Below are 23,488 nucleotides of genomic sequence, written 5' to 3' on the forward strand. Positions count from 1 at the left end.
CAAAGAACAGAGGGAGATGAGATGAGAACAAAGAGGAAAATAAGCTCGCAAGTCTGAAGCTGAGGTATGTGTAGATGCTGGACCAGAAATTACTAATCGAGTTTTTTTTTTTTTTTTTTTTTTTTTTTTAAACAGGCCAGTTTGGCATTACAGCACCAAAAGAAATAAGCAGAAGCAAAATTTATATGAGAAAGTGCTTAGAGTGAGTCTACATAAACTACATAGTGCTTTTCTGGATAGTATCAAGCTTCATCACCAGGTTTGTAAACCAGATGATAAAGGTCATTTACAAGCTAAAACATATAAAACAGTATTCAAGCCAGAACAGTTGATCAGAGACTTGAGACCATGAATATGAGTTCTGAAAAAAATTGGGAGGGGGTGACTGGCAGGGAGAAAAAACATAAGAAAAGACAGACAGGAAAAACGACATGTTTCAATCTAGCACAGAAGTAATCATGAGGTTATGCAGGCATCAAATCATTATTTCCAACAATCCTAAAGAAAATGTATGTACCGTGCTTACCTGGAATTAGCTAGTGAATATATTACTGTATGTGCAAAAATGCATATAATTTTCAGCAATTCTCTAGTTCAATCTGTAAGTAACAAAGCTGCAGGACTGTTCATGTTCAGTTTCATTTCTCACAAATTACTAGGTTTTAAGATTATGTTCAAAATCATTATTTCAGACTCAAGATTATACACTGAAATATTTGGTGAGAAAGGTTTCTTTCTCTTAGTTTAAGAACTTGCTTTGCAGGAGGTGAATATCATGTTTAAATTAGGATCTGTTTAAAGTTGCTTGATAGATGAAGAACAAAATTGTTTCATTCAAATTAGGACAACACAAAGTGGATTTTAACAAGTTCACGTTGGAGTGATCAGAAATCTCACTGCCATCCTAACCACCTGGTGAGGCAAGAGAAAAGACTGTTTCCTGCAGCAATTTCATGTATCACTGGATGCACCACGTATCATGATGGTTCTTCGATTGTAACCAAATCTGCATGTGGGGGGAGAGGTTGGACTAATGTGTTTGTTTTAGGATATATTAGAAAACAACAATTAAGGACAATGCTATATATGGAATTACTAAAAATGTATGAATACATGAAACATCATTAATGAGCTATGTGAGAATGGGAAACATAAGGGAGAGAACACTAAAAGAAGAATAGTAATACTTTTATTACTGCAAACGAATTATTACATTTATTAATAATCAAATTTATTTATAAATTTAAATCTGTGATATTATGTGTGCATATCCTATAAGTCTGGGTGGTGTGAATAACATGAGATTCTATAAACTCTAGACATGCACATACATTTATTACTATTATTACGTGACACCTCCAGGGAGTCCAAAGACTCATTGAGGGAGGGTACCTACTCTACAACTCAGTCTCCACTAACTACAACGAACCACAACTATCACCAACGGCATCTACCACCCACCAACACTAGTATTTTCACAGACAATCACAAACATACATGCCACAGCGGGATTCAAACCTGCAGTCTTTTGGCTGGAGAGAAGATACGTTAACCACTCAGCCAACCAAGCCAGAATAATTAAAACAAAAATTATGAGGAGAAATATTTGTTTACAAACTATAAATAACTAACTAATAATAAACAGCTGCTGTATACATTTGATAGTTCAATAAATAACTATAGGGAGGAGCTCCTTTAGCCTTAACAAACTTCAGAAGCCTAGTGGATAGGCAGATCTATCCTTCATGAATTTACTGATGGCAAGCCTGAACTATCAATACATCAAACTTTTTTAGAAGAGAGTACTACAGACAAGACAACTACTGCCATCATGTGATTCTAAATCCTAGCATTTGTATTATTGTTTTTAATAGCATGAGTTATATGGTTGATTTTCTTGAGACAAGGGGGTTAAAAACTACTGTTCTACTCAGCTCTTTACTCTGTGCAAGTGTATCATCTGCTTTTGAATTTATTTATTTTTCTGTGCAATGAGATATATGTAATTATTTAAATTGTTAGAATGTGGTTTATTCATTTTCTGAGTTGGATTGCTATTCTAATTCAGTTATATTTTATTCTGTTAGCAGTTACTGCTGGATTATATTATCTTGCTGAATTGGTAGAGAAGTACACAATTTTTATACGAAAGGTCACAAAGATCTTTAAGGTGTTTTAGTTGGTGTGAATCACTATTTGGCTTTTAGCTACTTGTCAACAGATTATTATTCCTTTTCTGCGATTTTGGCATACTTTATGACTTTCAATTGTGCCTTTTGAATTTTTCGTTTCTTTATCTGCTAATGTTTCTTTAAACTAATGAAAATTTTCTACCAACAAAAGAAGAGAGTAAATGACTCATGTCAGAAGATAACAATGTAGTGGCTAATTATTTTTCGCATTGTAACAAGTAGTAGGGGAAAGTATATTACCAGAGTGAAAAGTGTTTTAATTTCTGTTATATAAAAAAAAAACATTTGATTTGGTAAGTATGATAAATTTTATGTATTTTTATTTCTAGCCATCTTCTAATTAGGGCCATATACCAGAGAATCCAGTATTTCTTTTATTATGTAAATGTAACAGTATGATTTGTTATGCATCCATTTTTCATAGATTACAAAGAAAGAGCAGTGAGTTTATACAGTAGTCCGGGTACACAACAACTGGGCGATGGCCAAGTGGGTGATGGACAACTGTGCGATGGAATAAAAGATCATATACATTCAATTCTATTCTGTTGATCCATTACCAGGTAAATTAATTTTTTTTTTTTTTTGAGAAATGAGTTAAAAGAATAGTATAAACATAAAATTTGAAAAATCTCGCTTATAATTAAGTTTATTTTTATTGTGTAGAATTACGAATTGTATAGAATATTGAAATTTCCCATACAAAAAATGAGTCAGCTAGTTAATAAATATTTATATTATATATTTTCGTTTATTTTCCTTAAAATACAAGCCATTAGGAAAAAGAAAACTAGGAAGTCCTCTTAAACGATTCAACGATGACTTCTAAGGCCGGAACAGGTCATGCTAGGCCTAAATCCTTGATATGCATGATGATGATATTTTCATTTATATCATATATAAAAATTTGTAGGATCATTTAAGAAAGATGGTTAAAAAGAGTGTTCCGAAAATGATTTAAAAATGAAAAGGTTAAATTGCACAATATTAAAATAAAGAAAAAATAGTTTTTTTTAATTCATTTAGTAATGTTATTTTGTAATTAACAAACATATTTACACATGTTATATATACATTAAAACAAAAAAGTATATGAAATTCAAAACAATTTTTTAAAATTTATTAATTCACATTATAGTTATATGCAATACCATGTAAATATTCTATTATATTTTCCCTATCATAATTAATAACTTATTTTCAAAATTCTTTGGCCAGCTTCATTGTAATGTCTGCTTTTGTGCTGATGTTGAAAACCTGCTACTGCTCTTTCATTATCAACATCATATGTTTTTTGATTTTTTTTTGTAGTCCATTTATAAAAATCCATAAATTTGGATGACTTGCACTGCTGGCAAAGCTCAATTGCAGTTTTCAATGACAGGCTTCCGTAGAATTATTTGTCCTATCGCTTCCATTTATTGTTCTTTGGTACACAGACTAAACATTTGAGGGAAAAATCAGTGGAGCCCTGGTTCTATTATTCCTTAGACGACCTAGGTATGTGTTCATAAACCATTCTAAAATTGGTTCAAATTCATAGGAAAAATGATTCTCAAGTTCAGAAATAGCGTAAATAATATCTTGTTCTGGAATGAAAGCAAGTGAAGTGATCATTTTTGAATTTAAAGCGAATTGCGCATCATAATTATATCGGGTTAAAAGACTGCATGAAGTTAAATGCTTACAAAGATTTTGTATGAGATGAAAAAAGCAACCATTTATGTTAGCTTTTGGAAATACTATACGTAACACTTGATGAATGGCAATTTCAAAATCAACATTTATATTTTCGGGATCTAGTAATGGCCACATTTCATTTATCATATAAAATAATTTTGTGTATGTTTCAAGAGTCTTATTAGGTAGTAAACAATACAAAACAGGACCTCCATCCTTTCTAGCCAAAATAACAAAAATTTGAGCAAAAAGAGGGGGAGAAAGTAAAAATGTGCCATCCACAAATAATTCATTGATGCTTTGGCTCCACACTGCATGGCTTTCACGACCAAAAATTAATGGGTCAACCTGTTCTGATCCAGAATCAGCCAATAAAAAACATTCAAATTGTGTTGGACTGAATTCATAATTTAAGTATTCTTCAGGAATAATTATTGTTTCCCTAGAATCAGGATTAATTGGGGCTTTAAAAATTTTTTAATCTTTTTCTTTGAATATTTCTGCACAGACTGCTATAATTTGAAAGCATTCCTTCTACCGCAGAAGAAACATTTTTTAGAACTTGAGTTCTGATTTGTGATGGGTTGCTCATTGTTGTATCCGCTAATTTTTTGGCTTTTGTACTAACTTCTTGCGTTATTACTCTGGCTGCATTTCCAGACCTGCTATATGTGTGTTCCTGTTTTTCAGAAATTAGTGATCCATCACTGACACTTGTCCAGATTCTACATTTGAATCCTTTTTTTTTTATTTTCACATTGCCAAAATTGAATTGAACCTTCCTTATCAATCTTGTCTTTAACATAAAGATACCCATTCCAAGCATATTTTTCCTCATCTCTTTGACTTATTATTCTTGAATTATCCATTTCTGAAGAATAGAAACAAGAAATATAAATATAAAAATAAAATAAAAAAAAAACGTTTTCACTTGTTGGGACACAAATAAAAGATTCATCATAATAGTTGTACTTAGCAATTTGTTTCATTTGAGAGATAATCAAGAGTTTGAAATTTATTTAAATTAATTTAGATTTTACGTATACAATTAAGCTTATATGCAGAGAAATTAGTTATTATGGAGGATTTTAATTATGGTGATATCGATTGGAAGGAGGAATTATCATGTGGCAAAAGGGAATTGGAATTCATACACCTAAGAGGTGTATGAATTACTTGAAACAGCACATAACTGAAGGGACTTGTGGTGTGAGGCTGTTGGATCTGGTCATAGGTTCAGAGGGCATATGCATAAGAAAGGTGTCCTCATTACCTCCAATTGGTGAGAGCGATCATGTGGTATTGACTTGGGAGGTTGCAAAATTTGTGGATTTCTCTCTTAAGAATGGGTATATTCGAAACTACAGGTTAGGTAACTATAACAAGCTTTGGAGTGAGCTTACATCGTCCTATGGCAGAAAATATTATTGCAGGGGAAAGATGTTAGCAGTATGGGATATATTTAGCAGGTATCTGAGGGAGGCAATATCAGAATGTATTCCCATGGTTAGGAAGATTAACAAGGTAGGCATCAGATGAGTAGTAGTATCAGGCTTCATCTACAAAAAAAAGAAAACGTTATGGAGAATTTACAAGGAGAAAGGTGATCAGTACAAAGCTCAAGCTAGAAAGGTTACCATAATAAGAAAAACAAAATCCGATTATGTGAAGACCTTAGCTAAGGGAATCAGGGGTAATTCCAAAAAGTTCTTTTGCTATGTGGCAAGTAAAAGGAAGAATGACTTTGGAAGGATAACCTTAGTGGGTGCCGATGGTATCGAGGTGAATAAATCAGATGTAATAGTAGAATTACTAAGTGAGCACTTTTCAAAAGTCTATCACCCAAGTAATGATATCTCTGTACCTGTAGCAATCACTGATGTGAGTATTCAAGTTAATGAAACAGAGGTACTTAGAATATTGCAGAATTAAAATTCTTCGTTTAGATGGTATATCAGCTCGGGTGTTATGCAAATGTGCAAGGGAATTGGCAACTCCTCTCACTTGGTTATTTAACTTGAGTTTGAACTCTGGTATGGTCCCTAGGGAGTGAAAGGAAGGCAAAATAGTTCATTTGCATAAAGGAGGCTCCAAGACTGCGGTTGTAAATTACAGACCAATTACCATCTTGGGAGTGGTGGGGTAAAAGTACTGGAAAAGTTGGTTAAAGTCAGAATTCAGGATTGGGTGGATCAGAATATGATACTCTATAAGGGACAACATGGTTTTGTTAAAGGTCTGTCCTGCCTTAGCAATTTATTAACTTTTTTATAATAGAGTGACATCTGAGTTGGACATGGGGAATGGCTATACAGTGATACTTCTGAAATTTGCAAAGGCTTTTGACAGGATACCCCATGGAATACTGCTATGCAAATTAGAACAAATGGGGGTGGATACTAAACTGGTATTATGGATAAGAGAATGGCTTATGGAGAGATACCAGAAAGTAGTGTATGGAGGATCAGAGTCCAGGATGAAGCAGGTGACCAGTGGTGTGACTCAGTGCCCTGTGCTTGGGCCATTATTGTTTAATTTGTACATAAATGATATAGGAAATGACTTGAAGGGAGATGTTCAGTTGTTTGCTGACGATACAAAGTTGGGAAGCGCAATAAGAAATCAAGCCGATGTTGAGAGTTTGCAGGATGATTTAAATAAGCTGGCAAAATGGGCAAAGGTAATGGATGTCAGTTCACTCTGGAAAAGTGTAAAGTTATGCACTTCGGAGTTAAAACATTACCAGCTGTGTACCACATTGATGGAATGGTACTCCAAGAGATTGATGAAGCTAGGAACTTGGGGGATATTAGTGGATAGGGAATTGAAGTTCAGAGAACACACTGCTAAGGTGTCCAAGATTGCACATAGGATTACTTGATTATTGAAGTACATACTAACATCCAGAGATAGAGGTTATTATTCCTCTTTATAAGGCACTGATACTTCCACATTTGGATTACTGTGCTCAAGTCTGGTCGCCTGGATTCCTTGGAAATGAGGAATTGGTTGAGAGGGCTCAGAGGAGAGTGACTAAGTTGGTGAGCGGTGTAAAAAATGCTCCCTACATTGATAGATGGGGAGCTTGTGGATTACAGAGGTTGGTTGATAGGAGGAGATATGGTAGAAACATTTAAATTACTTAAAGGTTTTTATAAGATTGATGCAAGGGAAATATTTCAGCTGTGTGATAGTGATGGAAGAACAAGAGGTCATCCCTAGAAATTAAGGAAAAGTGTCATTAACATGAGGAATCAGTACCATATCTATTACAACTAGATTTTTTGCTTGGAGAGTGGTGAATGAATGGAATGCATAGCCTGACTCAGTTGTGAGAGCTTCTTCTATAAATGAGTCAAAAAAGAGGTATGATAGTTATTGTTTTCATAGTTTGGGTCTCCCATGATGAGTCTTCTGACTCCATGGAGATACTCATAATCATCATCAAATTCCTGCCATGTACCCTCAATGGGATGTACAGGATATGATAGTACTACATGAAAAATTTACATCATTACTAACTTCCTATCTACAATTTTTCTCCAAATCAGTCTGTTATTTGTCAAGACTCCAACATTATCAGATCTTATATTTCTATTGTCTAAGGCACTTTGTACCATATCAATCCACCTATATCTTGGTCTTCCTCAGGGTCGTTTTCCTGCTAACCTGGCAGAGAACACTTGTTTTGCTAATCTTTCCTTGCCCATTCTGTTTAAGTGATCATACCACCTGAGATTAGCTCTGCTAACACATTCCTGGATGTTGACAATGTCAAGTTCTTTCCTAATATCCTCGTTTTTAATATGATATTGCCATTGATGCCATCTGTTCATGCCCCTAATCTTTCTCAGGACTCTCATATCTGTGGTCTCTAGTCTTTGGTCAAGTGTTTTACTTCTGACCCAGCTCTCAGATCCATAAGTTAAAACTCGTTTGAAAACTGTCTTGTATACAGCTAATTTAGTGTTCTAACTAATTTCTCTCTTATTCCATATGAATTTAATCAATCGACTTCCTACCATACTGGCTTTGTTGATTCTGTTGTCTATTTCCATATTTAATTTACCATCTTCACTAAAAATCGTGCCTAAGTGGCTGAAATGGTTTACTTGTTCCACAGGTTCTCCGTTCACAACAAAGTTGACATTTTCAACGATCCTACCTATTTTCATTGTCTTTGTCTTTTTATTGCTGACCTTCATACCATATCTATTACAACAGTTATTCAATTTAGTCAGGGAATCTTGCAAACTTGTAGCAAATTTATTTAGAAGTATAACATCTTCCGCATAAAGCAAAGAGTTGACATTAACATCTCCAATTCTCATATCATGTTTAATATCACTTTCCTTCATAACGTGATCCATATAGATAATGAATAACAGAGGGGATAATGTACATCCTTGTCTCACATCAGATTTAACATTAAACCATCTTCCTGTACTTCCTTCAATTCTAACTGCTGACTTACAACTCAAATAAAGAATAAGTATTGCTTGATATAATTTCCCATTGACACCATATAACTGTAGCATATTGAATAGCGTCTCTCTTATCACCTTGTCATACGCCTTTTCCAGATAGATGAAACTTAAATACAGATCTTTGTTATATTCCCATGCTTACTACAATCTGTCTTAAAGTGAAGATCTGATCTTGAAAGCCTCTATTTCAGCGCTTCCCAAACTGTGGGCCGCGGCCCCCTTGGGGGCCGTAGGTTTTGTTGAGGGGGGGTGTGAAATAATGAAAACAAATTTAAAATGGTTTAAGAAGTAGATTTTTTTATTTCAAAAGAAACGTATTTAACTTTTATTATTTATTATTTCTTTTTTGTTATTTTTTATATTTTAATGGAAAAATTCACACATTGGTGTTGGTTCACAAACTTTGCTTCCTGCGTATTTCGGCGCTTAATGGATATTAGTAAATATTGCTTATTCATATGTTTCATTTCAAAGCAGTGGTTAATTGTATTTATTTCGAATGCTCTCCAGGGAAGCTCCAAATCTTCCTGTCCCTTTCATCACGTGTTCGTAATCAGGGACTGTTGATATTGAATTTATATACATATCAAAACTCGTTTTATATTATCACTGTCATCCGAGCTAGTTTTCTGTTACCAATAAAAGTTTCGCATATACTTCACACATGAAAAAAAGCTTAAACAAGTTCATGTGGGGAGATAGTAACTCAGCTTGCAGTGGTAAACGACACGCCCTCCCTAACAGCCAGTATACTGCAGAGGCAATAAAAACAAGTACTTTTATTATGCCAGTGAATAAGGTATGAGGAGTCTGTGTAATATATTTCTCAACAAATAGTGCAATTAGAGACAATTGGGATAAAAACACTAATTAATGAATCACATGTCCCCTAATACAGAAACTATGCTGTATAGACTGAAACAAAACCATATGTTGCATGGGCAAACACAGTATCTAACTAAAAACTATTATTAATTAGATGTGTGTGAGTTCGATTTCCCAAGGCAGCAATACAATTCAACTGAACGTGTTAAAATTCATAAAAGTGTTAAAACTAAGTAATATATATATATATATAACGAATGTTATGGCAGTTTCACATATGGAATTCGGTTGAAGAGAGTTAGCATTTCAACTCAATTGTCAGCTATGCTTTTATCTTTCGGTTGCACGATCTTTTGTTAATACCGCACCAATCATACGCACGTTTTAATAACCTGCCTTTGCTGTCTGTTTCGCGTTAGGCTTAATTACCTTAAACAGAGAAAAGTCACAAAAGAGAAAAATGTTCCTGGTCCGGGGATTCTCTTATTCAGGTAATATTCACTAATTTCATGTTATCAGTCTGTGGTGTGCCAGTATCGGTAAGTGGTGATAATAGTTGATCTATTCTACGTTAAAAAAAATCCCACGAGCAATCATAAGAAGCAGAAACAGACTCAAAAAAAAGATCAGCATTTCATATTTTACCATAACAGCTTACATCGTCTTCAGAACCAAACGGTAAGAGGCAAAAAATGTAATACATGCATTTGATTTTTGCAATATTCGCTGTGTATGTTTTGTATTAAATATAAATACAATAAATATTATAATAATATATCTCTCTATTACGATTTTTTTTCGAGGGGGCCGTGAAATATTTTAATTTTTGAAAAGGGGGCCCTGACATCCAGAAGTTTCGGAAGCACTGCTCTATTTGGCCTGAATCCAGCTTGTTCTTCACCAATCTTTTCTTCCACAATTCTTCTCAACCGTTTCTCAAGTATACTTGCATAAATCTTGCCAGGAACACTCAGTAGGGAAATACCTGAGTAATTCTCACATTCAGTTTTATTTCCCATTTTATATATGGGTACTATGAGAGCTCTACTCCAATCATCAGGAATTCGTCGCTCTGTCCAGGCCTTTTGAACTATGCAGTGCAGTGCAGCCACTGTAAGACTTTTATATCACCATACTTCAGCATTTCTGGTCGAATATCATCTGCTCCTGCTGCCTTTCCACATTTCAAGCCTGACGGCTTTTTCTACTTCAAGTATGGATATCTATTCCTGACTGTATGCCTGTTCAGTGTTTTTTTACTACTGTGCTATCACTGCTTGTTACATTTAGCTATTTTTCAAAGTAATTACTCCATACTTCAAGGATATCTTTTTCTCCTGTTTTCATGTCACCTTTATCATCTCTAACTCCTTTTACAGCACTCTTTCCCCCATTTCTAAGCTTCTTCAACAACCTCCAGAATATTTTGCCACCTTCTTGATATTTATTTTCCATGTTCTTGCCAAAGTCCTCCCATGAATTTTGTTTAGCTAGTTTTACACAGTCTTTAGCTTTCTTACATTTGTCTATGCATTCTCTAAGAGCAAAAGTTGACTTATTTGCCAGGAACTTTTGATATGCTTTCTTCTTTTCTTTCACTGCCTCTTTAACTTCCTGTGTCCACCATGGAGTTCTGATTTTTCTATCCTTGCAGACAACCTCACCACATGCCTCTTTGGCAGAATCAATCAGGGTTTTCTTCAAGGCTTGCCACTGTTGGATTCTGATTATGTAGAGATTAAAGTAATTATTATTTGCTTCAGAATTCAACATGATCTTCCATCACAAAGGCTAGACTTGTAAATATTATTTAATGTAAACAACTTATTTTACAATTTAATATTCATATAACTACCTTTAATTTTATCTAATATTTAATTATTTAATCAAAGATATATGTATTAATAGTGATAAGACTGTATTAAATATTATTAAGGTATTTTAATTATTACTATGTTAATATTATAAGAACTTGTATTTGATAATTTAACTGCGCATTATTTGAAATGTAAATTTTCCTTATTTATTCCTATTTGTAGAAGTTTAGCGTTATGCAATACCTCAATATTATTATGTTTTGTTTTGTTGTCATGGAAACGTATGTAAGTGAGCGAGCACGTTTTAGAACACCACGTGAAGAGAAGGCTTATTGAAAAGAGTTTTAGATCATGAGAACAATTTAGGCGGGAACAACTGATATAAAAAGCGAGGAACGCTGGAAAAGGGAGAGCATTAGAGATTTATTAGAGAGGGATTGGCATTAGGTTGGAATCGGAGCATTCGGCATTCGAAAATCAGTGCGATAATAGCGAGTTGGCAAGTCACTCAAGCAGCTAAATAAAGTCTACTAGCCGAGAAGCGGCTAGCTTATAAGTTTCGGAATAACAAATAAAGATACGGAAGATAGCTAAGTAATTACGGATAGACTAGCGATTACTTGAGTTGAGATTTAATTTCAGGGCCGACCTTTCAAGGACACACGGAAACTTGAAGCATAGCATGAAGTAACTAGAGAATAATTAGAGGCAACAGAGTTGTGTTTAATGATAGCGGTATCAAGAATTATAGTACCTAAACGATTAAATTGAATGCCGGAGAAATGAACAACTGTGCATATAAAACCTCAAGTTAAGGAATTATTGTATGTTGCCTTATTTCATGACTGATCAGTAGTACTTTATACAACAACGTTTGTTTATGTGTGTAGTGACCGATGATTAATTCAGTTATTGCTTAGAAGAATTATTTTAATGAGTGCTGTTTACTGTTCAAAGTGTTTGAGTATAAGTAGATGAAGAAGAAAAGATTAACGGTAAGATTATCATCATCATCATCAAATTCCTGCCATGTACCCTCAAGGGGTGTACAGGATATGACAGTACTACATGAAAAAATTACATCATTACTAACTTCCTATCTACAATTTTCCTCCAAATCAGTCTGTTACTTGTCAAGACTCCAACATTATCAGATCTTATATTTCTATCGTCTAAGGCACTTTGTACCGTATCAATCCACCTATATCTTGGTCTTCCTCTGGGGCGTTTTCCTGCCAACCTGGCAGAGAACACTTGTTTTGCTAATCTTTCCTCTCCCATTCTATTTAAGTGACCATACCATCTGAGATTAGCTCTGCTAACGCATTCCTGGATGCTGACAATGTCAAGTTCTTTCCTAATATCCTCATTTTTAATATGATATTGCCATTGATGCCATCTGTTCACGCCTCTAATCTTTCTCAGGACTCTCATATCTGCGGTCTCTAGTCTTTGGTCAAGTGTTTTACTTCTATCCCAGCTCTCAGATCCATAAGTTAAAATTGGTTTGAACACAGTTTTGTATACAGCTAATTTAGTGTTCCAACTAATTTCTTTCTTATTCCATATGAATTTATTCAATTGACTTCCCACGATACCAGCTTTGCTGATTCTGTTGTCTATTTCTATATTTAGTTTACCATCTTCAGTAAAAATTGTGCCTAAGTAGCTAAAATGTTTTACTTGTTCCACAGGTTCTCCATTCACAACACAGTTGACATTTTCAATGATTCTGCCTATTTTCATTGTCTTTGTCTTTTTATTGCTGACCTTCATACCATATCTATTACAACAGCTATTCAATTTAGTCAGAGAATCTTGCAGACTTGTAGCGGATTTATTTAGAAGTATAACATCATCCGCATAAAGCAAAGAGCTGACATTAACATCTCCAATTTTGATATCAGGTTTAATACCACATTCCTTCATAATGTGATCCATATAGATAATGAATAACAGAGGGGATAATGTACATCCTTGTCTCACACCAGATTTAACATTAAACCATCTTCCTGTACTTCCTTCAATTCTAACTGCTGACTCACAACTCAAATACAGACTAAGTATTGCTTGATATAATGCCCCATTGACACCATATAACTGCAGCGTATTGAATAGCTTCTCTCTTGGCACCTTGTCATATGCCTTTTCCAAATCAACAAAACTTAAATACAGATCTTTGTTATATTCCCATGCTTTCTCGACTATTTGTCGTAAAGTGAAGATCTGATCCTGACAGCCTCTATTTGGCCTGAATCCAGCTTGTTCTTCACCAAGCTTTTCTTCCACAATTCTTCTCAACCGTTTCTCAAGTATACTTGCATAGATCTTGCCAGGAACACTCAGTAGGGAAATACCTCTGTAATTCTCACATTCAGTTTTATTTCCCTTTTTATATATGGGTACTATGAGAGCTCTACTCCAATCATCAGGAATTCGTCCCTCTGTCCAGGCTTTCTGAACTATGCAGTGCAGCCACTGTAAGACTCTTATACCACCATACTTCAGCATTTCTGGTCGAATATCATCTACTCCTGCTGCCTTTCCACATTTCAAGCCTTTGATGGCTTTTTCTACTTCAAGTATGGATATGTATTCCTGACTGCATGCCTGGTCAGTGTTTTTTATCACTGTGCTGTCATCACTGCTTGTTTCATTTAGCAGTTTTTCAAAGTAATTACTCCATACTTCAAGGATATCTTTTTCTCCTGTTTTCATTTCACCTTTATCATCTCTAATTCCTTTTACAGCACTCTTTCCTCCATTCCTAAGCTTCTTCAACAACCGCCAGAATATTTTGCCACCTTCTTGATATTTATTTTCTATATTCTTGCCAAAGTCCTCCCATGACTTTTGTTTAGCTAGTTTTACACACTGTTTAGCTTTCTTACATTTGTCTCTGTATTCTGTAAGAGTAAAAGCTGACTTATTTGCCAGGAACTTTTGATATGCTTTCTTCTTTTCCTTCACTGCCTCTTTAACTTCCTGTGTCCACCAGGGAGTTCTGATTTTTTTATCTTTGCACACAACCTCACCACATGCCTCTCTGGCAGAATCAATCAATGTTTCCTTCAGAGTTTGCCACTGAATCTCCAAGGTTTGATTCCTGTTCTCAAACTCTTTCATTTTCTTTTCAATAATATTTCTGTATTTTAGTCTACAGTTTACATCTGAGAGCTGCTCAACTTTTATTCGCTTTAAAACTTTCTTACATGTTATTCTTTTCAATATGAAATTCAATTTTATCCTGCTCAAGACTAAATAGTGATCACTTTCAATTTCAAATCCTCTGTACACTCTGGTGTCCTGCACCAGGGAGAAAACATCACTATCAACAATAACATAGTCAATGAGACTTTTCTTATTCCTAGCCTCTTCTCTCCATGTGAATTTGTGGACATTTTTATGTTGGAACATGGTGTTAGTAATAACCAGTCCATGTCCTGAGCAGAAATCCAACAGATATTTGCCATTATTATTAGCTTTGCTCTTTTCTCCAAATTTTCCCAAAATATTTTTGTATGTCTCACAATCATTTCCTACTCTACTATTTAGATCCCCAACAAGGACCAACTTTTCCTTTTTCATTGTGTCAGTTGCTTTTTCTAAAGCCTCAAAAAATTCCTCCACTTCTACCTTAGTAGAGCCTTCTGTGGGACCATAGGCACAAATAAGTCTCATTGTCCAGTTCCCCATTCTCATATTTGCCCACATTACTCTACTTGAGACTGACTGCCATTCAAGAAGATTAGCCTCGTATTTTGTGTTGAATACTATGGCTACTCCTTCTTTTCCTTGATTGTTATTGCCTGAATATAACATTTTGTATTTATTGCTCAGAAAGATCTCACCAGTTTTGGTCTTTTTTGTTTCAGTCACCCCTATTATGTCGATCTGGTACTTATCTAATTCCTCAGCTAGCTCCATTTCTTTGCCATTCAGGCTTCTTACGTTGATAGTACCGATCTTTAACTCTGGTGATGTTGAGTTGGGGTTTGTTTTCAGATTTGTTCCAGTAGCTGACTTTTCGCTGTTCGCCCTGGTTCCCTGGCAAAAACAACGGGGGCCTTGTTTAACCGGGCGACGCCCCAGCCGGCATGAAATTTTGTCATGTTGTACCATCATTTTTTATTTTGGTTTAACCAATAAGAATACAATTTGGTCGGCTAAATCCCAAATTGCCAGCCCATCCTCGTACGGTAAGATTATTCCAATCTTAATATTTCTGTACAGAGAAGTGTGCGAGTTTCATCTTAGAATTCCCTGATACTAACAGTAACTATTGCGGAGAATTAGCCGAAGTATCAAATTAAAAGTGTTTGTTTGTGAAGAGATGTTACTGCAAATTTTATTGTATTTTGGAACTTATGGAACTGTGAGAAGACTGTATTAGAGATAACAAATTTACTATTGTCTGAGTTTGCATGACTGTATTGCCAGGAAGGCTGAAGTGTTTCTAATAACTTAATCAGTGATTTGAAGTTAAGTGTAAAATTTGCGTTTTCAAAATTAAATGTTTGTATTTGTTAATCAAAAGTTGTATTTTGCCTGAATCTCTTTTACTGCACCATTCCTAAAATATTCGAACCAAAGCAAGTGAATTAAGTAAGTTAAATATACTCGGCCAGTATATATTTTAAGGAGAGATAGTTGAAGGTTGATTTTTCTTCAATTCTTGAACTAATTCAGATATGGGGTGACGCAGTCTTTAAATATAAATTTTCTCTATATTTGAATTAGAAACCAACTAGCAACTATTTTTAGGTTAAGAACATCGTAGTAAATAACATGTCGGATCCAAAGTATAGATTAAGAACAAGTAGGATCCAACACCACTGAATCTCCAAAGTTTGGTTCCTGTTCTCAAACTCTTTAATTTTTTCTTCAATAATCTTTGTGTATTTTAGTCTACAGTTCACATCTGAGAGCTGCTCAACTTTTATTTGCTTTAAAACTTTCTTACGTGTTATTCTTTTCAATATGAAATTCAATTTTATCCTGCTGAAGACTAAATAGTGATCACTTCCAATTTCAAACCCTGTGTACACTCGTGTTCTGCACCAGGGAGAAAACATCACTATAAACAATAACATAGTCAATGAGAGTTTTCTTATTCCTTGCGAATTTGTGCACATTTTTATGTTGGAACATGGTGTTAGTATTAACCAGACCATGTGCTGGGCAGAAATCCAACAGGCATTTGGCATTATTATTAGCTTTGCTCTTTTTTCCAAATTTTCCAAAAAATTTTTTGTATGTCTGACAATCATTTCCTACTCTGCTATTTAGATCCCCAACAAGGACCAACTTTTCCTTTTTCATTGTGTCAGTTGCTTTTTCTAAAGCATCAAAAAATTCCTCCACTTCTACCTTAGTAGAACCTTCTGTGGAACCATAGGCACAAATAAGTCTCATTGTCCAATTCCCCATTCTGATATTTGCCCACATCACTCTACTTGAGATTGTCTGCCATTCAAGAAGATTAGCCTCGTATTTTGTGTTGAATACTATGGCTACTCCTTCTTTTCCTTGATTGTCATTGCCTGAATATAACATTTTGCATTTATTGCTCAGAAAGATCTCACCAATTTTTGTCTTTTTTCTTTCAGTCACTCCTATTATGTCGATCTGGTACTTATCTAATTCCTCAGCTAGCTCCATTTCTTTGCCATTCAGTCTTCTTATGTTGATAGTACCGATCTTTAACTCTGGTGATTTAAGTTGGGGTGTGCTGTCAGATTTGTTCGAGTAGCTGACTTTTCGCTGGTTCCATGGCGAAAACAACGGGGGCCTTGTTTAACCGGACGACGCCTCAGCCAGCATGAAATTTTGTCATGTTGTACCATCATTTTCTATATTGGTTTAAGCCAATAAGAATACAATTTGGTCGGCTAAATCCCACATTGCCAGCTCATCCTTGTTCATTCAATATCCAGGTAGATACCCAACAGGGTGGTGCACCACGAGAAGGTGAGGATTGGACATTAGGTCAGAAGCCCTGGCTGGTTCTCCACATTCCTTTAAAGGCTATGTGGAGGTCTCCTCTCAGTTATACAGCTTTGCCCCTTAAGCACCCCTTACCGTTTATTAGAAATCAAAATATCTTGCGAATGCATATTGAAGTAAATAACCGCACACAAAATGCACAAATGATAAATTGCCAAAGAAGAGACCTTACACCAGTGTTTCTCAACGTTTTTTAGATCATGCCCCACCTCAATGTCTCAAAGATTTTGATGCCCTGATGAAGAAAACCCTGATTGATTCAGCCAGAGAGGCATGTGGTAAGGTTGTCTGCAAGGATAGAAAAATCAGAACTCCGTGGTGGACACAGGAAGTTAAAGAGGCAGTGAAAGAAAAGAAGAAAGCATATCAAAAGTTCCTGGCAAATAAGTCAGCTTGTGCTCTTAGAGAATACAGAGACAAATGTAAGAATGCTAAACACTGTGTAAAACTAGCTAAACAAAAGTCATGGGAGGACTTTGGCAAGAACATGGAAAATAAATATCAAGAAGGTGGTAAGATATTCTGGAGGTTGTTGAAGAAGCTTAGAGATGGAGGAAAGAGTGGCATAAAAGGAATTACAGATGATAAAGGGGTGACATGAAAACAGGAGAAAAAGATATCATTGAAGTATGGAGTAATTACTTCGAAAAACTGCTAAATGTAACAAGCAGTGATAGCACAGGGATAAAAAACACTCAACAGGCATACAGTCAGGAATACATATCCATACTTGAAGTAGAAAAAGCCATCAAGGGGTTGAAATGTGGAAAGGCAGCAGGAGTAGATGATATTCAACCAGAAATGCTGAAATATGGTGGTAAAAAATTTCACAGCGGCTGCACTGCATAGTTCAGAAGGCCTGGACAGAGGGGCGAATTTCTGATGATTGGAGTAGAGCTCTAATAGTACCTATATATAAAAAGGGAAATAAAACTGAATGTGAAAATTACAAAGGTATTTCCCTACTGAGTGTTCCGGGCAAGATTTATGCCAGTATACTTGAGAAACGGTTGAGAAGAATTGTGGAAGAAAAGCTGAGTAAAGAACAAGCTGGATTCAGGCCAATAGAGGCTGTCAGAATCAGATCTTCACTTTACGACAAATAGCTGAGAAATCATGGGAATATAATAAAGATCTGTATTAAAGTTTTGTCGATCTGGAAAGGGCATATGATAAAGTGCCAAGAGATAATCTATTCAATACACTACAGTTATATGGTGTCAATGGGGCATTATATCAAGCAATACTTAGTCGTTATTTGAGTTGCAGGTCAGCAGTTAGAATTGAAGGATGTACAGGAAGATGGTTTAATGTTAAATCTGGTTTGAGACAAGGATGTATGTTATCCCCCTCTGTTATTCATTATCTATATGGATCACATTATGAAGGAAAGTGGTATTAAACATGATATCAGAATTGGAGATGTTCATGTCAGCTCTTTGCTTTATGCAGATGATGTTATACTTCTAAATAAATCCGCTACAAGTTTGCAAGATTCCCTGACTAAATTGAATAACTGTTGTAATAGATATGGTATGAAGGTCAGCAATAAAAAGACAAAGACAATGAAAATAGGTAGGATCGTTGAAAATATCAACTGTGTTGTGAACGGAGAACCTGTGGAACAAGTAAAACATTTCAGATAGGCACGATTTTTAGTGAAGATGGTAAATTAAATATGGAAACAGACAACAGAATCAACAAGGCTGGTGTGGTAGGAAGTCAACTGAATAAATTCATATGGAATAAGAGAGAAATTAGTTGGAACACTATATTAGCTATATACAAGACTGTTCAAACCAGTTTTAATTTATGGATCTGAGAGCTGGGTCAGAAGTAAAACACTTGACCAAAAACTAGAGACCGCAGATATGAGAGTCCTGAGAAAGATTAGAGGCGTGAACAGATGGCATCAATGGCAATATCATATTAAAAACGAGGATATTAGGAAAGAACTTGACATTGTCAGCATCTACGAAAGTGTTAGCAGAGGTAATCTCAGTTGGTATGGTCACTTAAATAGAATGGGAGATGAAAGATTAGCAAAACAAGTGTTCTCTGCCAGGTTGGCAGGAAAACGACCTAGAGGAAGAGCAAGATATAGGTGGGTTGATATGGTACAAAGTGTCTTAGACGATAGAAATATAAGATCTGATAGTGTTGGCGTCTTGACAAGTAACAGACTGATTTGGAGGAAAATTGTAGATAGGAAGTTGGTAATGATGTAAATTTTTCATGTAGTACTATCATATCTTGTACACCCCTTGAGGGTACATGTCAGGAATTTGATGATGATGAGTATGAGAATAGTAATTCTGTACACCCCTTGAGGGTACATGTCAGGAATTTGATGATGATGAGTATGAGAATTACTATTCTCATACTCATCATCATCAAATTCCTGACATGTACCCTCAAGGGGTGTACAAGATATGATAGTACTACATGAAAAATTTACATAAAAAAGTTAGTAATGATGTAATTTTTTCATGTAGTACTGTCATATCCTGTACACCCCTTGAGGGTACATGGCAGGAATTTGATGATGATGATGAGTATGAGAATTATAAAAATGAAAATGGATAATTAATGTTTAAATTTCAAAATGTTACATTAGCTTAAATTAATGGCACTTTTTAGTCTATTATAATGATTTCAGATATGTGCAGTCTGTTCGATTAAAATTAAAAAATAATCTGAAGAGTTAGCAGTCTAGTAGTGAATCAATTTTATAAATGGTCATTTTCAATTACAAAGAGAGAGAGAGTTGGTATGACCAATTCAATTTTCAAGATGAACAGAGACTCGATGATATTCTTCTCTTAGAACTGTAAATTAAAACAAATATGACATAATTATTATCATTACATTACATCTCAAGGGAGTCCAAAGATTCATCGACCTACTCTACAACTCTCCGTCTCCACCAACCGCAACTACCTACTTCATCTACCGCCGACCATCACCAGTAATATTTCCACAGACAATCATAAACATCCATACCCACGGCGGGATTCAAACCCGCAGCCTTTCGACTGGATACACTAACCACTCGGCCAGGTCCAATGGTTAGTGTGTCATATACTGTATAATATACAGTAGTTCTTTAATTAAAATTTAATTATTTTAATTTACTATTATTAAAATATTATTTTAATTTAAAATAATAGCTCATTTTGTGTTTGTAAGATTCTAACCAAAAAAAGTATTCTCATTTAGAATTTTTGGATCTTCGAGTGAAATTTTTAATTTAGCTCAAAGAATCAAAAGATACTTACTTTCTGTACATATTCAGTTCATTATGAAGATTTCAGGTAAGCGATATCAAGCTTACTTAATCTCAATTGAAATGTTAATTCTGCATTTTCATTTTTATAGTATCATAGTCTTCTAATGCTTTCTTATATGTTTTAGATTATTGTTTGCATTTGTTACTTTATGTTGTTTTGTGTTCTTTATGGTGGGTTCCAACCAATCCTTAGTGTTTTGTCACCAATGTGTGATTTCCCACAATTTCCACTGTTATTTCCTTTGTTCTGTTTCTTGCTACATCCTTTGTTTATGTACAGTTCCTGCGATACATAAACATTGTTCTGTCATTAATGTGCTATTTCTCACCATTTATCTACAGATTGTGATTTGTTTTTTTATCTACAGATTTGTTATTTGGTGGGCAATTCAGTTTGCTATTGTCACAGATTACTATTGTTAGAGCTTTACTGCTTGTAATAGTCAGCTTAAAACAGCATTGGTTATATGAGACTTAAGCTCAGACCTCTTTGCGGTTTGTTATAATGCATTATTTCAATGCACATCTACTGTAGTACAGCAATTTCAGATTTTATGCAATAACATACAGAAATGTTTTGAGAAATTTAAAATTTTGTGAAAGAGTAAGACTAATACTAATTGTAAGTAGTTGCTAGATTTCTGCTTGGGTAATGGACTAGTTGTCGCTAATATCCTGCTCCATGTAGAGAAAACATAAACAAGTGTGCACACACAAACAAAAGAAAAGTTATCAATTTTATTACTATAGCAATGTCTTTAGAGTGGTCTAAGCCAGTGCTTCCCAAATTTCTGGATGTCAGGGACCCCTTTGGAAAAATTAAAATATTTCACGGCCCCCTCGAAAAAAAAATCGTAATACAGACATATATTATTATAATATTTATTGTATTTATATTCAATACAAAACATATGCAGCAAATATTGCAAAAATCAAATGCAAATATTACATGTTTAGCATCTTACATACACATTTGACATGGCACATCATCTCATATTTTTATATAGATATATATATTGTTATTGTACATTTGCAATACAAGCACATGAAATGTAAAATGATTAGTAATAAAGAAAGAATTAAAAACATAAAAGAAGTTTAATAACAATTTAATGTGATGGATGTGTTTCAATACTGCTACACAAAAAGTCAATATCAGGTGAAATATTTGAAACTGCAATTCTTAGATTTCTGCTTTGAAATGAAACTTATATGAATAAGCCTATATTTACTAATATCCATTAAGCACCAAAATACACAGGAAGCAAGATATGTGAACCAACACCAATATGTGATTTTTTTTCAATTAAAATATAAAAAATAACAAAAATTAAATACGTTTCTTTTAAGATAAAAAAAAATCTACTTAGTCTTAAAACATTTTAAATTTGTTTTCATTATTTCACAGCCCCCCTTAACAAAACATATACAGCACACAGTTTGGGAAACGCTGGTCTAAGTAACAATAGTGCATAGCAGATTTGAAATAAGAGGTAACATCACTACCATCCGATAATGAAGAGAATAATGAGTAGGGGTGCTTAAGGGTCAAAGCTGTATAACTGAGAGGAGACCTCCACATAGCCTTTAAAGGAATGCGGAGAACCGACCAGGGCTTCTGACCTAATGTCCAATCCTCACCTTCTCGTGGTGCACCCTGTTGGGTATCTACTTTGATACTGAACGAACGAGGATGGGCTGGCAATTTGGGATTTAGCCAACCAAATTGTATTCTTATTGGTTAAACAAAAATAAAAAATGATGGTACAACATGACAAAATTTCATGCCGGCTGGGGCGTCGCCCGGTTAAACAAGGCCCCCGTTGTTTTCGCCAGGGAACCAGGGCGAACAGCGAAAAGTCAGCTACTGGAACAAATCTGAAAACAAACCCCAACTCAACATCACCAGAGTTAAAGATCGGTACTATCAACGTAAGAAGCCTGAATGGCAAAGAAATGGAGCTAGCTGAGGAATTAGATAAGTACCAGATCGACATAATAGGGGTGACTGAAACAAAAAAGACCAAAACTGGTGAGATCTTTCTGAGCAATAAATACAAAATGTTATATTCAGGCAATAACAATCAAGGAAAAGAAGGAGTAGCCATAGTATTCAACACAAAATACGAGGCTAATCTTCTTGAATGGCAGTCAGTCTCAAGTAGAGTAATGTGGGCAAATATGAGAATGGGGAACTGGACAATGAGACTTATTTGTGCTTATGGTCCCACAGAAGGTTCTACTAAGGTAGAAGTGGAGGAATTTTTTCAGGCTTTAGAAAAAGCAACTGACACAATGAAAAAGGAAAAGTTGGTCCTTGTTGGGGATCTAAATAGTAGAGTAGGAAATGATTGTGAGACATACAAAAATATTTTGGGAAAATTTGGAGAAAAGAGCAAAGCTAATAATAATGGCAAATATCTGTTGGATTTCTGCTCAGGACATGGACTGGTTATTACTAACACCATGTTCCAACATAAAAATGTGCACAAATTCACATGGAGAGAAGAGGCTAGGAATAAGAAGTCTCATTGACTATGTTATTGTTGATAGTGATGTTTTCTCCCTGGTGCAGGACACCAGAGTGTACAGAGGATTTGAAATTGGAAGTGATCACTATTTAGTCTTGAGCAGGATAAAATTGAATTTCATATTGAAAAGAATAACATGTAAGAAAGTTTTAAAGCGAATAAAAGTTGAGCAGCTCTCAGATGTAAACTGTAGACTAAAATACAGAAATATTATTGAAAAGAAAATGAAAGAGTTTGAGAACAGGAATCAAACCTTGGAGATTCAGTGGCAAACTCTGAAGAAAACATTGATTGATTCTGCCAGAGAGGCATGTGGTGAGGTTGTGTGCAAAGATAAAAAAATTAGAACTCCCTGGTGGACACAGGAAGTTAAAGAGGCAGTGAAGGAAAAGAAGAAAGCATATCAAAAGTTCCTGGCAAATAAGTCAGCTTTTACTCTTACAGAATACAGAGACAAATGTAAGAAAGCTAAACAGTGTGTAAAACTAGCTAAACAAAAGTCATGGGAGGACTTTGGCAAGAATATAGAAAATAAATATCAAGAAGGTGGCAAAATATTCTGGAGGTTGTTGAAGAAGCTTAGGAATGGAGGAAAGAGTGCTGTAAAAGGAATTAGAGATGATAAAGGTGAAATGAAAACAGGAGAAAAAGATATCCTTGA

At 34.9% G+C, this 23,488-nt stretch overlaps 1 protein-coding gene across 1 annotated transcript in view; it reads right to left on the reverse strand.

The window, feature by feature from the left end:
* Nucleotides 1–23,488, reverse strand: part of Tim23 (translocase of inner mitochondrial membrane 23) — a 136,843-nt gene that overhangs the window by 25,094 nt on the left and 88,261 nt on the right. The gene's annotated exons all lie outside the window — the stretch shown is intronic.

This window comes from Typopeltis vanoorti, chromosome 19, assembly GCF_054136105.1.
Source record: "Typopeltis vanoorti isolate ZY-2024b chromosome 19, IOZ_Tvanoo_1.0, whole genome shotgun sequence".
In the NCBI taxonomy this organism is placed as follows: domain Eukaryota; kingdom Metazoa; phylum Arthropoda; class Arachnida; order Uropygi; family Thelyphonidae; genus Typopeltis; species Typopeltis vanoorti.